The sequence below is a fragment of the Mesocricetus auratus genome, unplaced genomic scaffold, assembly GCF_017639785.1.
Source record: "Mesocricetus auratus isolate SY011 unplaced genomic scaffold, BCM_Maur_2.0 Super-Scaffold_100676, whole genome shotgun sequence".
Taxonomy (NCBI): Eukaryota; Metazoa; Chordata; class Mammalia; order Rodentia; family Cricetidae; genus Mesocricetus; species Mesocricetus auratus.
This window is the reverse complement of record NW_024429266.1, coordinates 1,356,438-1,373,415: the sequence shown is the minus strand read 5'-3', so window position 1 is coordinate 1,373,415 and position 16,978 is coordinate 1,356,438. Positions and strand designations below refer to the sequence as shown.

General features: G+C 44.1%; 1 long non-coding RNA gene across 2 annotated transcripts in view; it reads left to right on the top strand.

Annotated features, from left to right (window-relative positions):
- Window positions 1-3,252: 3,252 nt before the first annotated feature.
- LOC106022219 overlaps window positions 3,253-16,978 on the top strand; it is a 374,747-nt gene continuing 361,021 nt past the window's right edge. The window contains exons 1-3 of one of the 2 annotated variants that reach the window (XR_002385579.2): window positions 3,253-5,299; window positions 9,584-9,758; window positions 13,558-14,208. This is a non-coding gene — a long non-coding RNA (uncharacterized LOC106022219). Of the gene's footprint in view, window positions 5,300-9,583; window positions 9,759-13,557; window positions 14,209-16,978 lie in introns of those variants that run through there. The other variant, XR_005874113.1, reaches the window with a different exon arrangement.

Here is a 16,978-nt window from a genome sequence, read left to right as displayed (position 1 = left end):
CTCTGTTTCTCTTTCCCAGAATCCTCCTTGACTCATAGTCCCACCTATCTTGCTTCCCTATTGGCCAACAGTGCTTTATTCAACAGCCAATAAGAGACAGATTTTACAGAATGGCATCTCCCAATAACCATGTTCTCTCTTATCTGTGGTTCCTTGTTCCAAGCCTTCAGATGTGAGTCTACAATATGAAAAGCACCAGAGACAGGCAAGAATAAGTGACAACAGAGGTCACTGGGAACAATAAAGAAGGGAATAGCAGAGTACAAGTGATTTTCAGGGTCACTGCCTCCCCCTTTTGGTTACATTTTGGATTAACAATTTTATTTTTAAGATTTTTTAAAATTAATTTTTAAAGTGATGTGTGTGTGTGTGTGTGTGTACTCGTGCACATGTGTGCACATGTGGATGGGCACGGGAGTGGGTGTGAGTATGTGCATGTGAGTGCATGTTCCAGTAGACGCCAGTGGTATCAGATCCACTTGAACCAGAGTTATATAAGTGGTTGCAAACTACCTGATATGACTTCGGGGAATTGAATTGAGGCTCCTTGCAAGAGCAGTGAGCTCTCTTCACCATTTAACCCTCTCTCCAGCCCAGTTTTATTTTGTGAGATAGGGCCACTCACAATCTGTAGCCCACAATGGCCCAGACTTGAACTCACTATGCAGCCCAAGCAGGCCTCAAACTCAACATCCTCCTGCCTCCGCCTCGAGGGTCCATTATATATGTGCACCATCCACTGTGCCTGGCTGAACTGATACATTTTTTACCATTGTATATCTCTCATCTACAGATTTGATGACAAATACGGTTTTTATTTTTATTAGAGACCTCAAGATTACAACATGCACAATACGGGAGCAGTTAATCCGGAATCGTAGGACCCACAATACAATTTAGCCATCTCAGGTTATAATAGCCTCCGCTGTGTGTTGCTGTCCATTGTTTTGATACCACTAATTATCACACTGGGCAGTAAGCTGCTGCTCTGAGCAGGTTTTGATTGGTGTATTTGCTTATGTACGGACAGTGGAATTCATGCATGCAGGTCAGATTGTTTCCTGGCATCACCTCATCCCAGCCTGGGTACTGTGTAGGAGCACTTCCTTTTGGAGAAGCCTGGTGTTTATTTTACCTTCCTAAAAAGTACGTTGATTGTGTTCTCTTCCTCACAGGCATATTTTTTTCATTTGGGGAGTTATACAAATTCATTTGCACTAATGTCTGTTGCCCATTGTTGCTGCAAAAATTTCCCTTCTCAGTCCGATCTTGCTGTATTTGAGATTAACTCTTCCTTCCTCCCTCTCTCCTTCTTTCTTTTCTCTTTCTTGTTCTTCTTTTTTCCCTCCTCCTTTCCCTTCTTTTCTCCCCCCCTCTTATATCTAGGACAGGGATTTACTCTGTAGCCTAGGATGACCTCAAACTTAAAATGTGGCCTCGCCTGTTGATAAATTCAAGTCATACTGCTGCTTTCCTGAAGGTATATGGTGAAAGCACACCATGTTTATTTTTAAAGGTTGTCCCTTTCTATCTGAGAAGATGCCTCAGCTGGTAAAATATGTACTACACAAGAATGAGGAGCTGGGTTTAGATCCTCCAGAACCCAGAGAAAACTTGGATGTAGAGATGCACACCTGTAATCTATCTCAGCATGGGAAAGGGCGGGGTATGGGGAGGAGGATGTCAGCAAAGGATGTCTGGGACTTTCTGGGCAGCCAGTCTAGCCAAATTGATTAGGTTCAGGTTCGGTGAGAGACCTTGCCTCAAAAAATATGGTGGAGAACGATTAAAGAAGGCGCCTGATGTTAGTCTCTAGCCTTCACTTACGTGCGCGTGCGCATACACACATACACACACACACACACACACACACACACACAGGCAGGCAGGCAGGCAAGACATTTTATATATATACACACACATATATATGCACACATATAGACACACAGACATTATATATGTATATATGTATGTATATATATACAGACACATATAGACACACAAGTATGTATACATATATACATACATACATACACACATGCATATAGGCATTTGAACACACAGAAAGGAAGAGAGGAAGGACAAGAAAAAAGGAAGGAAAGAAGGAAGGAGAGAGGGAGGGAGAGAAGAGTTAATCTCAAATACAGCAAGATGGAACTGAGAAGTGAAATTCTTGCGGCAAACTGGGCACAAATGTGTATACACATGCATGCATATGTACACACATGTGTATGCATATGTGGACATTACTCATGCAGAAATACACATTTTATTGTACAAATTCAAAATATGCATGTGGAAATAGAAAAGCTACATAATAAAATGTGTTGCGCCTTTGTACCATGCCCCAGCCAGCCTTCCAGCTGGGACCATTTCCATGCATGCCAGTCACAGCACTACACATGACCCACCAAGGCCTTTGCCTCCTTTCTTCCCGCTTAGCTGTGGAAGAAATTTTTTTCTTATAATCTCTCTTGCATTGTGAACCTTCTTAATTGTATGGTGGCTTACTGAGAGTTTCATGTGTTTATGCATAGCTTGTACTTCTTAAACACCGGTCAGAGTGTTTTTAATATTTCTCCCTTGCTTCTCATTTTCAGTAGCTTCATAATGATATGTATAATACCAATTTAAAAGTGTTTATCTTGTTGGGCAGTGGTGGTGCACGCCTTTAATCCCAGCACTCGGGAGGCAGAGGCAGGCGAATCTCTGTGAGTTCGAGGCCAGGCTGGACAGACAGCCTCCAAAACAATACAGAGAAACCCTGTCTCATAAAACCAAAAAAAAAAAAGTGTTTATCTTGTGTGGAATTTGTAGGTCATCTGAGGTGTAAGAATTAGTGTCTTCCCCTCATGGTGGATAGCTCTCAATCCCTATCATTTTTTGTAAATGATGTTTTAATTACTGACCTCTAGTTTGAGGTATGCATTTACAATTAATTGAAACTTTAAATTTTTGAAAATTATAGTTATCTTTATTATATAATGATTATTATTTTAGGTTTTTGAGATAGGGACTCTTTGTAGCCCAGGCTACCCGGAAACTTACAATATAGTCCAGGCTAATCTTGAATTTGCAGCAATCCTCCTGTTAGTCTCCTAAGCCCATTGCCCTGTCCCTGAAGCTTCTGGTCCAGGCACGCTATACAGCTTTACAGGTAGCTCAATACCTTGTTACTATTTGTCTAATATCCTTTATCATGCAAATGTGAGTTTTGACAAGTATTGCTTTCCTTTTTTAATTATATGTGTATGAATGCTTGTTTTCATGTATGTCTGCACATGTATTGTGTACATATATTACTCTCAGAGGACAGAACAGGACATCAGATTCCCTGGAACTGGAGTCACAGACAGTTGTGAGCGTCCCTGTGGGCACTGGAAACCTAACTCTAGTCCTCTGCAAGTGCAGCCCACACTCTTGAGTGCTGAGACATTATTAACACATCATTTCATGTCTTCTTCTCCACTTCTCTTCTTGCTGGAAGGAGATAGTGGGCTTCTGAAAGTCCAGGGTCATTCTAATCCCGACACCCGTATAGGTATTTTTCCTTTTCTCCCCACACTACTGGCTCGTTTTCAAGCTTTCCTCTGTTCTTCTGGTTTGAGTATGGTATGCTTATATATGAAGTTTTGTGGTTCGTCTTGGGTCTGGGCTTTGGTGCCTTGTACTAATTTTTGGAACTTCTCGGCCATTATTCCCTTAAACAAGTCTCTGGTTTTTGTTTTGTTTTTGTTTTCTCTCACCTGCTGCCCTACAGCTGGGTTAGTTCCTCTCTTCGTAATTGTTGCTCTGTTCTTAAGAGTCTCCATCCAACTTTCCATTCTGTTTTTCACCCACATTTTGGCTCTAAGGGTTTCTAATGAGTTTATCAGCAAACGTTCCCCCTTCCCCCAGGCACCTCCAGTCAGGTTTTATGCCCAACTCATTGTCTCTGTCACGGTCTTCTTTCATTTCTAACGTTTTCTTCTTTCTCGTGATTGTGTTTTCCTTCTGTTCATCCTACCACTTGTTTTTGTGTGCTGCTTGTTCACTCTTCCAAGTTCTCGGCACATGAATATGATTTACTTTAAGTTCCTCCCTAGTAACCCCGACATCGCTGCTCAGTCCGGGTCTCATCTGTTCCTTCAAATTATACCTTTCGCCTCTTATTACATCTTACAATATTTCTGTGAAAGCAAGATGTGATATACCAGACAAGAAGAAACCGAGACAAATAATCCTTTAACCTGAGCTTCTGTGCCTCTCTGTCTGTGGGTTAGGTTATATTTATAATTCCTAGTGGGCGTCAGAGGCAAGAATTTGTTCTGGCATTGGAACAGTCTTAATCATCAACTCAACGGGACCTGGAGTCGCCTAGGAGACAAATCTCCAAGCACACCTCTGCAGGATTATCCAGCTTCTGGCCATGGCTGTGGAGGGCTCTGTTGGCTGAGGTATCTGAGATGGAAGACCCTGGGAGGGAGGAACTGTTAAGAAGGGCAGCGTGAGGCTGGAGGGATGGCCCAGCAGTTAAGAGCAGCTCACATCAGTCTGAAATTACATGTCTAGGAGATCCAATGTCTTCTTCTGCCTCCATGGTGACCAGCCACACATGGCCCACATACATACATATAGGCAAACAGTTATGCACGTAAAGCACAAAGAAAATAAAAAAAAGAAAACCACGTTTGCTTCCACGGTGTGGAGCAATTGCTGTCATTCCCGTCACACGGAGATGTGTGAGGACTACTCTGTGATTTTCACAGTGAGAACCTGGGAGAGTCTCTGGGTGCTGCACATCCCTGAAGAGCCTCAGTGTGTAGATGCACATTGCCTCACTGTAGTGTAGGAATCCACCCAGCCTCACCTGTGGCGCTGACCACGCCCACTTGGGCGTGGTCACGGGTGGGTACTTGAGAGTGTGGTATTTTGCTCTCTTGTTCCAATCGGGTCTCCGAGGGCAGCTGGTGTGGGTCCTTGGAGCTGGAACTTGCGGGTCATCGGTTTCTTATGTGATTTCTCCCCCGAGTAAAATTAACCTGTATCTAACCAAGTCCGGTGTATCTTAATCTGTGCCGCTACAGTGTAGCTGCACATTGCCTCACCAGTGTGTATCGCCAAAGCTGGAGTCTCACCTCAACCTCACCCGCATTTGACCTCCAGTGCTCCGTTCCTTGCAGTCAAGTCTCCCTATGGCAGCACCGGTTCTGCAGGGGTAAACGGCCCAAGACTTCTCCTACAGGAAGCTATGGTTCTTCTCATCCACCCGTGTTCCTTCCACTCGGGTCTGCTCTGCACCTTCTCGTTTGGATCTAAGGTAAACTGTTGATTTTATCTTTGCTCACCTGTTTTCGCCTGAAGACAGACGTGATGGCTTCCAAGCTTCTCGCATGCTGGTTTTGAAACACCCTTTTGTTGTTGGCTGCTTTTTTACTCTTTGCTCTGACCCTTTGCTCGTTGGCTCCTTGTTCTTTTGGGGGTTGTGCCACCCAGCTCCCTGATAGATCACACATGGAGCCTTAGTCTTAATTATAAGTGCCTGGCCTCAGCTTGGCTTGTTTCTAGCCAGGTTTTCTTAAGTTAGCACATCTCTGCCTCTGGGCATTTCCATTTCTCTTACTTCCCTATGTGTGTTATGTTCACTCCTCTTACCCCATGGCTGGCTGCGTGGCCGGCTCCTAGCATTCCCCTCCCCTTGTTTTCTTGATCCTCCTTCTTTCCCTCACTGGTTTCTCCTTCTATTTTTTTCCTCTCTGCCCACCAGCCCCACCTATCCTTTCTCCTGTCTCACTAGCAGTCCCTTATTAGACTCAAGTGTTTTAGACGGGCAAAGAATCACAGTTTCATAAACAAATGCAACGTAAAGGAATGAAACACATCTTTGCATCATTAGAACACATGCTCCACAGCATAAACAAAGGTAACACATCTTAAAATAATAGTCTACAATGCCCTTTCTCAATTGTCGCTATTCTGTAAAGCAAGTATTTAATTCCTTAAGTAATAGGCATACAATTTTGAAGTTTTCTCTTCCAAGGCCTTGGGGATGTGAAAGCCATCTAGGTCCTGTCTCTGCTTTTTGCCGTTTGAGTTGGCTCTGACCCTTCACTGCCAGTTTCCTTGTGTGAGTGAGACACTTGGCCACCAATGACAGAGGATGTTATTCTCCAAGGCCCTTCCGGACCTTGGACCGTCCTTCGGAGATAACTAGAGTTTGCCTTTTTAGGTACCTGGGAGGATGCAATCAGATTTGGCATTTTTGCATGCAAATTCGAGCCATTGCCGTTGAACCTGCTTCTCAGCAGCTCCCCTCCCCCCCAACTCCACAGGCTTCTTCCCCACTTGCTCTGTCAGGTGTAGGTTTACTTCAAAAGAGCCTGAACATAGAAGTGGTGGAGGTAGCTCTGCCTAATGTGTGCACACGTATGCATGTGTGTGCTTGTATGTGCTTGTGTGTTGGTTTATGCATGTACTTGTGTATTTTCCATATATTCCTGTATGTGTGTGTGTGTACATGTGCTTGTGCATGTTGTGTGAGAGGAGATTGCTCAGTGAGATTCTACTTGACTAGGATTTGTGTTTTCAGTTTGCCTTTTTATGTCTGTAGAACCTGTCAGAACTCTAGATGGCTTCACAGCTATTTTACCTTGATTCTCCCAGGGTGAAAGTGGGACCAAATGCCAGCTTGTTCCTCCGAGTCCCATTTTTCTTTTTCTATTTTAAGCCTGGCAACAGCACATCTTTTCAGTTCCTTCATACTTCAACAAATATTCTAACGTTTTACTTGGTCAGACCACACACCCTCACCTGCCCTTGTGAGAAGCAAGTGTTCCCTGCATGTCTTCAGAGTGTTTTCTGATTCCTCTTTCAGACTGGTTCAACAGTATGTCAGAAACACTTCCTTGTTTTCACTTCCTACCCAGCACACCCTGGCTGAACTAGAGCCAAGCCTTAGGCAGCTCAGTCTCCTTGACTGTCAGTTCTGATGCATTTGCCTTGGTTCTGCTTGGTCCTGGGCACGTATGTGGTAGAGTAGGAGCAACTATGACTTCATCTCAAGCAGCAGATCTCTAGCCCACAAGTTCTATACATTTCAGTTATCATTTTTTCCCCCTCTAACCTCACTTTCTGTCTTTAAGACAGTATGACTCTTTGCTGGTAGTTTAGGTTAGAAGTTTTCACAGATGAAGAAATTAGAACGAAAAGATGAATAATTCTTAAGATTGTGTAGGTAACTCTGGAAGAGCTATATTTAGATTTGTGTTCCTGTAACTCAGATTCATCTAATGTTAACATACCATAAAACCATACTATAATGACAAAAACTAAGAAATCAACATGGTAAAGATTTGTTGAGTTATTTCCTCCAGTTTCCCACATTCAGGACCTAATCAAGATTCCATGTAACATGCATACCCAGATACAGATATTCGGGTTCAAGCTGAAGATCAGAGAAGCAAAGCAGCCAGCTACTAGCTCTCACCTCTACCTCAGACTGGGGGGTGGGTCGATCCTGGATCCACGAATCCTCGATGTGGCTGGAGAATGAATGCCAGAAGACTGAATCCTGAATGCCCTGCTCCTATCTTCTATACCTCTCTAGTGCTGGGAATAAAGGCACGAGCTCTGTTTTTCTTTTAGACTAATTCACTCTCATGTAGCCTGAGTGGCCTTGAACTCACAGAGATCCATCTGCCTTTGTCTCTTGAGTTCTGGGACTAAAGGTGTGTGCTACCACTGCCCAGCGTCTATGCCTGTGGCTGGCTTTGCATTCTGATCTCCAGTGGCTTTATTAGATTCTAAGCAATATGTCATCACAGTTCCATATTGCACTCAGCTGTTAGAGCTCTCTCTCTCTGTCTCTTTTGGTATACAACAACTTTAGTTTTCTCCTGTCATTCATCTGTGAGTCACTCTTGAAGAACTCCTGCTGTTTTATAGATTGTCTCTTACTCTTTAGATAGAGTATGGTAGCACTCTCCTATAATCCCAGCACTCAAGGGGTGGAGGCAGGAGGGTCATGAGTTCAAGGCTAAATGTAGACTAAATGAGACCCTGTCTCAAAAAGAAAAGAAAAATAAAAGAGCGTCTCTTGTTTTTTTGTCGTATGTCTTCTCATAATTAGGTCAAGATCCTTCATTTTAGGGCTAAAGTACAATATGCCTTCCTCTGCAAAGCATGTCAGAGTTCACAATACTATTGTGAGTTGTAACTGGTGATGTTAAGCTTGGTCCCTTGTTTGAGGAAGATCTACCAGCTTCCTCTGTTGCAAAGAAGCCTAATTAATACTCACTTGGTTAGAGATTTCTGGAGAGGAAGGCAGAAGAGCTGGGAATGAGCCTTAGACCGATAAGACATACTTTACTCAATATTGGAAGGCCACCATAGAGACTGCTAGGCAGGCAGCTACCATCAGGCACCCAGACACGTGCTGGCACACAGTAGGCCACACATACGTTGGCCCATTTGTTGTGGGACATTATTTTAACCGGACAAAGATGCGCTACATTTGTTTATGCTGTGGAATATTACTTTTAGCTGTGTGAAAGTGTGTGCCGTGTGTTTATGCTGTATTTGTTTAATGATGTAAGGATGTGTGTTTAATTATGTAAAAGATGTGTTGCTTTTGCTTCACCTTCTCTGCCTAAGGCAACTGATTGGTCTAATAAAAAGCTGAACACCCAATAGTTAGGCAGGAGAGGGATAGGTGGGGCTGGTGGGTATGGAGAGTAAGTAGGAGAAGAGAAGAAAAGAGAACAAGAGAGAAAGGGAGGGACACCTCAGGGGCTAGAAGCCAGGCAGCTGCCAGTCAGCCAGCGTGGAGAAAGCAGGAAAGTAAGATTTGCAGAAAGAAAGAAAATTAAAAAGCCCTGAGGCAAAACGTAGACAAACAGATTAAAACAAGAGCTAAGCTAAGGCCAAGCATTTATAATGAATAAGAAGTCTCCATGCCCTGATTGGGGAGCTGGCTTGGTGGCCCCCAAAAGGAAGTCTGGTATACCCAGTCACATAAAGAAAAGTGACACACAGGGTGAACAGAGGTTGACACACAGTTATACAACATACAGACATACCTGGGTAGGCTAGTGAAGGCTCGGGCAAAAGCTCTTGTCCCTAACCTCTAGGCCATGTTTATATAGACTCATATAAAAGTGGCATTCTGCCAAAATAGTTATGCAACAGATTATATCACTGTTTATTTTTGAGGTCCTTGAAATCCTAGGTTAGACATTTAGTATTGACTCCTAGCCCACCCTCCACCCCCCACCAGGTGTCCAGCAGTAGCCACCTTGGCCCATGCCAGAGATTCTTATCAGTGACATATTGTCTAAGCATGAACAGGCCTGATCAGCCCATTGTTCCCAACAGACACAAATACAGTCTTCTTCAAACCCCTTACCCACTTACTGGTTGCTTCCCATGTAGCTGCTACCTTTTCTGAAGGGGACTCTCTGGAGACAAGGTCATGTCAGATTTTCATTTATTCCACAAGGAACCGCCTCCCCCCCACCCCCATGATGATTTAAGGTAGTTTAGGTTGAAACCAGAAGAGAGATTTGATTTATGCGTGCTAACTGGCGTGGAAATGTTTGGTCTCAAGGTGGAGTACAACCTGGAGTTATGGATCGTTGGTATAAATGAAACCCAGATGTGGCTGCAACCGGCTAAGACCACAGAACGGCTCATTAGCAGATAAAAGGGAAACCTGAACAACTTTATGTGGCTTTAAGGCAGACGAAATCATAAAACAGCTTGTTAACTTCAGCTCAAAGAAGGTGAGGTGTTGGGAGCAATGGCCAGGGCTACATGGGCACTTGGAGCTAATGGTGCTGTCGAGGAGAAGGGTCACACAGGGGTTTTTCAGAGTTCCTCGTAGCCCATCCACGTAAGGCTTCATATCAATCAACGGCCGATTTAAGTGAATTCTACGGCCGTCCTTGTTGGACCCAGCTGCCTTTGCACTTTTTTGCTGGATGTGCCCACTACTCTCTTCTCTTTGTCCCTCCTTCCCGAGAGGTGTTTTGATAAAGGCTGGGCACAGAACGACCCAAAGGCTGGGCACAGAACGACCCAAAAGAGCAAGGCAGAACTATTCTTCCCTCTGCCTCCTCCTGGTCAGGAATCCTTTAGTGAGAAGTAAAAAGTGGCCGGTGCTCTCTCAGCTCCTGGGTTTCCTTACTGTCCTTTCTCCGCAGGGGACGGAGGGCGTTGTGGGGGGGGGGCACTACCTGCCAAGAAAGTCCTCCAAGAACAAGAAGAAAAGGGTGAAGCGTTAGGGAAGGGGAACAGATTTTTATGGCTGATGTCTTTGAGGGAGCCTTGAAAGAAGGGGAGGGCCTTGGCTAGATAGTCCCTGCAGCTTACTCTGTGTGACAGGGTGGAGGAGAGAAATCTGTCCACGAGCAGATAAGAACTGTCTGAGATTCCCTCAACTGCTTTTGCTGTCGGTACCCGTGTTGACGATGTAAGCACCGTAGTTTTTTTTTGACAGTGGGGAGCAGGGCTCCTTCCGGCTGGGTCCCATGTCTCAGAACCTCCCATTGCCCCCTCCCCCCGCAATCTCATGTGTGAAAATGCCACTTCTCCTGAGGAGCATCATACAGCCAGTCATCATCCCCGTGGGGCAGGTATTTTGAAGCCTTAAGGCTCTGTAGTAGGTTTCCACACACTGCCACAAGCTTAGCTGCCGTCCTGTAACTAAACCTCAGGTGTTTGCACTGCGTCCAGGAGAAGAATCTGCCTCTGACTTTTGTAGTTTGTTGGCAGTTTCCTACAGTGTCCTTCTTTCTTCCAAGCTGTCAGTAGAGGATCGCTGTCAGCTTTTAAGAGTCACGCCGCATGCCTTGGCCTCTGTCCTGCGTCATCAAAACTAGCAATGGCAGGTCAGGTCCTCCCTCTGCAACCTCTGCTTCCGTCTGATACTTCTTGCTTTTCCTTTGTCGTGTCTCTGTTACAGACCCCAGCTGCAGACGTCGCTCATATTTTAAGGGGATCAAGTGATTATGTTGGGTACAGCAGGATAATCCACAGTAATGTACCTGTTTTAATGTCTGTAGCATTAATTAAATCTGCCAAGTCCCTTCTGCATTGTGATGTAATATAGTAATATTCACAGGTTCCAAAATTTAAGGCTATTATTTGGCTCAAATAACACAAGAGGAAAAGAGAAGGGAACATTACCTCTAACAAGCCTGCAGGAGGACACTAGAGGAAAGCTACCCAGGGAGCATGTGTGGGTCCTGGGAGTGGGTAGGAGATAAGACTTAAAAGTAGAGAGGACGGCTGGAAGTAGCAGGGATAGAAGGCAGCACTACCCTCCTCTATGTGACTAGACTGGCTGGGTTGACAATAGGGAGTGGGGTGGGCACTTGGAACATTCAGCTTGTCTGAAGACTGTGTGAATCTCTACATCCAGAGACAGCTGCATAAAACCAGATAGGTCATTCTTCAGGAATGACCTGTGTGCTCCCCAGGCTCTGCCCTCTGACCTTTGTCCTTCTGTTCCTCTGCTTACCAGTAAGAGGCTCTGAAACATTCTCCCTATGTTCATGCTGACAAAGTTTCTGAACCCCACTCCTCCCTAACCTGTGGTGCCATCCTGTCCCTGGGTGACAGGGTATTAGATTAGAGCCATACAGCACACTGGATTCCAGGAGAGTCTTCTCACTTCTGCTTAGCCTGATTTCACGCCAGCCTCTTTTGGGCATACGGCTTCAGACAGGTGTGAATTGCCACATCCTTGCTTTCTACCTCTGCGAGGATGCTGCTGAAAGGTGGGGGGGGGGCATTTCTGCACAGCTGAGAAACAGGAAGGAGTTTTACCCTTGGATTTTAGACCATGGAACAAGGGGTCTTGAGAAAAGTGGTCTCCACATCCTTTCGTAGTTCCCATTTAGAGAGATTGTCTCCTAGAGAAAATGACTTGCGTGCAGCTCGGGCTCAATGGCTTCTCATGGACATTCCCATCAGGTGAGGCCAAGGGAATTCTGAGCCGGGATCAAAAGTTTTTAATAAGACAAAGCCTGACCTTAGACAAGAGTTAGAAGCCAGGCCTGGGAGAAAGCCTGTCGTATCTTTCACCATGACACCTGGCTCCTGGTGAGCCACAGGGTTTTCTAACATCCCAGACTGCAGTCAACTGGCTTGTGTGAATCAAAAAGGCAGAGAAGCATAGCACTGGCATCATGCTAGTGTTGCAAACAGCTTAATATGGGTGTCATGAGGAAACTAGGCACAAAGTTTGTATCAGTTCCTGAAATGAGTTCATTGTAGTACTTTGGGCCTCTTCTTTCTTTCTTTCTTTCTTTCTTTCTTTCTTTCTTTCTTTCTTTCTTTCTTTCTTTCTTTCTTTCTTTCTCTCTCTCTCTCTCTCTCTCTCTCTCTCTCTCTCTCTCTCTCTCTCTCTCTCTCTGCCTTTCTCTTTTTTGAGTGAGGAAGAAGCAGGCAGAGGAATAAGGCCACAGTCCTCACATATCTTTCATCTAAAATGCATGATTTGGCGGAGGATATAGCTCAATAGCAGAACACTTGCTTAGCATGCACAAAAAAAATGGAAAAAGTTTGATAGCGTCTGGGGAAAAGAAAGTCTTTAAGGATGCTAGAAAGGCCAGACAGCATAAGGCTGGTTTAGAAACAGCGCCACCTCTGTTCCCAGGACCATGAAGCCGGAACCTTAAGACCCCAGAACTCTAGTTGCCTTATCTGACATTTGGGGATAGTAAAAATTTATTAATAGGAGTCAGATAACAAAATGCACGGAGAGCAATCTCCATGTCAGGACTTCCCTGGACACTTAGAGGAAGCGTTATGTGCCCTTGCTGCTGAATACTTCCAGTGTGATGAAAACAGACAAGTTCATACGTGACTCCATAGAAGGCAAGTCACAAATGGTAAAATCTGAGGGAACCCAGAGAGGAAAACTTCAATAATCCTGTGGGGGAAATGATGAGCTGAAGTTTTAAGTTAGAAGGTTAGCTGTGTTCTTCAGGCACGGGAAGAAGAGAAACGAGAGGGAGCGGAGGAGACATTTCAAGAGAATGTGAGAGCACAACGGAAGGCGTGTGGTGCAAAAGTGAGAGACGGAGTTAAGGAAATAGACTTGTTTGGGACTTGTTAAATTTAGAGATCCCCAGGCCAGTGTGTTATTATCTTGTAAGTTGCTGCAATTAGAAGTTGGAGACTTGGGTGAGAGAAGGGAACTAGACAGGCTTTGGACTAATTTGCATGCCTGCCATTGTTGCTGTGTGAGAGGAAACAGTGCTCAGGAGGCAGGTGTATTGCGGGTAGACATAATTGGCTCAAGGACAGAAACCTGTAGAATAGCAATATGTAATGGTTAGGGAAAGGAGGCTGAACCTGCATGCTAATTTAAACTTTAGAACTGAGAAACCGAGAGACAAAAGCATAAGAAATTACAAGTTGTTTATGGATAGGTAGCCAGGCATAGATTTAAAAGCAGGGAAGAATGTTTGGTGAGGTCCACATCAATGAGAAAAATGCAAAAAGATGCATAGTTATTTACGAGGACTGCTTTGGGAAAAATTAGGTCTATGATTCACATTATTCTCATTTCAGTTCAGAGCGGATTAGCTGGAGAGTTTGGTATACAAACCTTGTCCTTAGAAGAAAGAACTATCAGCTGGTATCTAATTCATGCCTACAGAATCACCGAGGGAGAGACCAGCTGAGCTGAGGAACCACTGTAGGAGGTTAACCACATTTCTTCCAGGTGTGTCCAAGTCCCTGCAGAAGAGCAAAAAGGTCAAAGTGAGACTATAGTGACATCTACAAAGTTATTTCCTATTCCTGCAACAAACACGCCAGGCAATCATTTTTTTTTTGCAAGGAGGAAAGGGCTACTTTGTCTCTGAGCTCTGGAGGTTTCAGCCCATCATCTGTTGACCCCATTGCTTTGGGCCAGTGGGACCCTTCCTGGCCAGAACAAATCTTCTCAGGAGCACAGGAGAGAAACGAAGGGCATGGAATTCTATAGTGCCCCTTGACTGCACACCAGTAATAAGACCTCCCATGATGAAGTCCTACCTCATCTTTCCACCTCCTGGTGCTACCAGATTGGGGACCAAAGTCTTAATGAATGAACCTTGGGGAAGCACTCCAGATACAAGTTACAAGCCTTATGCTGAAAGACCTCGGCATCAAAGCTCCGGGCACTGAACCGAACCCTCTGCCCAAGAACCGGGGCCAGACCACTGGCTGCAAATGCAAGAGGTGATTTATTGTGTACACAGGCGCCTGCAGATGCTGCTGCAACTTGGGTGCAGAGCATACCGGGCTTTCAGGGAGTACAATATTTATAGAGTTTCAATGATTACATAAGTAACAGGCATTTCATTGGCTCATCTTGGGGCAGGGGTAGTTCCCACGGACTAAGTTTCCTGGTATTACTTTATGAAAGACCCAGGCATACTTCAGCAATTATTATCCTGGTCCCATGACTACTATGGTGATCATAGACACAACTGGGGGCAAGGGTAGTTGCCAAGGACTAGGTGTCCTGGTATTGTCATATGAAAGTTCCCAGCACGTTTCAGCAATTATTATCCGGGTCCCATGATTGCTATAGTGATCAGACACAATTGGGGGCCAGGGTAGTTGCCAAGGACTAGGTTTTCTAGTATTGTCATATGAAAGTTCCCAGCACGCTTCAGCAATTATTATCCGGGTCCCATGACTGCTAGTGATCACAGACATCCTGTTTTGAGGGTGAGACACCTGGTCTGGGTTTCTTTCATTAGGCAATGGGCTGGCCTTGCTTTTCTTTTCCTAAGGGGTCCTGGGTAGGAGTCTTTCAATGCTAGAGACTGTCACATGGAGGCTTCAATCAGAGAATCCTCTACCCTAACCCTGCAATTAATACTCATGAAGGAAGAACCAGCTTTAAATTTCTGCCAGGCCCTGAGATAGCAAAGCCACTTTAAGACAGGAACAGGGAGGAAACAATTTTTGCCCTCTTTTCTTCTTTTGCCTCCTATTACTCAATCTTGGCAGGTTTCAGAATGGCAACTGGGAACAGTAAGGAAGAGCAGAAGTCAAACTCATTTCTGTCCTTGCTGGCTGGCACCTACTTTTCTTCATGTTCTGTTGAGGTGCGCAGCCAGGAGTATGAGTCTGTGCTTTTAAAGGGCTCCCGCTCCTCTTGAGTGTGACATGCCAATTAATCTTTAATAATGTCTAATCTCCAAGTCGGTTTCTATGGCTGATAGAATTCATTGGTTCTGTCTTGATCCCAATAGTAGCTGTCAAATTCTTACCCAGCTATATGAGAAAGACATTTTCCAATGTCAAAAATATGAGTAGACAAAGAGCTACCAAAAAAGAATTACATTCCACAGGTTTCAAAATTCCAAGGAGAAATAGGAAGCTTGGGAGAGAGGTGGCCCACAAGGGTCAATTAGAGCTGTAGAAAGGAAGCAAAGGAAAAACTTAAAAATAGAACTGGAACAAGAGTCAGATATTACCTCTGACAGTGAATCCAAGAGGGATTACCTATGAAGTCACAGTGGCCCCAACCCCAAATGCATCAGCGACCATAGGCTTTGATATATACTAAAATGTATGAAGAAATGAGCTCTTTCTAGGAGAGAATCTCAGCTGCTGTAATGATGGGGAAAATACATTATAATGAGAAGGCTTGTCTGACTTTAATGAACGTTAACTGCTATACATGGACTGGGATGATGGATCAGAGAGTCTTGAGAATCTCATCCATAGAGTCTCCACACATACAGCACTTTCCCCAGTCTTTGATGAATGCACTGGGGAACTTTTCTAAAGCTTTGGGATTATGCAGAGGAGCTGAGAGGGATTTCTATTTTGGTGTGAAGGGTCTTTTCTAAGAGGAAAGCAGGATCCATGGGGCATAGGACAGAGGAAATGATCATTTTATTTGGCCTTTGCCAAGTACGTGTAGTGGAAGTGTAGATAGATCTGTTGATTGGGTATATCTTCCAGGGCATGGGGAAGTGAGATCAGAGCTTAGGAGCCAAGAGAACTCTCAAGTTACCATAAGAGTTGTCAACCAGACTGTGAAAGAAAGAGACTCCCTTCTCTGTGACTAGTTAGCATCAGGGAAATCTGTGGATTGTCACAAGCACAGATCCTGATTCTTGCTCAAAGAAAATACCGAATCTTATTCTCAGAATAACTGACATTGTTGGGAAGTTTGGTGAAACTGAAGTTGCCCAAATACCAGATCCAGCTGACATGCATTCTAGGTTCAATCCACATTTGAAAACTTATTAGCCTGGCATAGGAAGAGGTATTTTCTGGGGATAAATATAATTTACTTTAGTCTTTACTGTCTTTTTACACGTGACACCTTGTATACAATATGAACTTATAAAAATAGAAGGACGCTTTAGGAATGTGAACTATAAAAAACAAACAATAAAACCGTATGGAAGACCTACAAATTTCCCAGCTATAGGAATTAGAGGATGAGGATTTTAAATGAGCCACTATAAAGATAAATGTTTCAGCAGATAAAGTATAAAAAAGAACCCCATGGAAATATTAGAAATGGGAAATATAGTATCAGAAATAGATAATCTATTCAGTGATGCGAAGACTAGTAAATAGTCAGTGGCCAACAATTTTTCATAACCAACAAAGGATATCAACTCACAGAACCACACAAAGTTCAGCAAATCTTATGCAGAATAAACATGAAGCAAATGAAACAAATGCAAAATTATCAGATTTATGGACACAATATATAATGGTGTCTTGGACCAGAAAAATAGCTCAACAGATAGAGGTGCTTGCCTGGTAAACCTGATGTTGAGTTCAATTCCTAGAACCCACTTGGCATGATGATGGAAGGCAAGAACTAGCATAACTGTCTTCTAATCTCCACAGTCAAGCTCTGACACACAGTGCTCACATAACACATTGTGAGTGTGCAAAGGCACACACACTAAACAATGATAGTTACAAAAAACCTTAAAAGCAGTTAAATAAAAGTGATATGTTATAT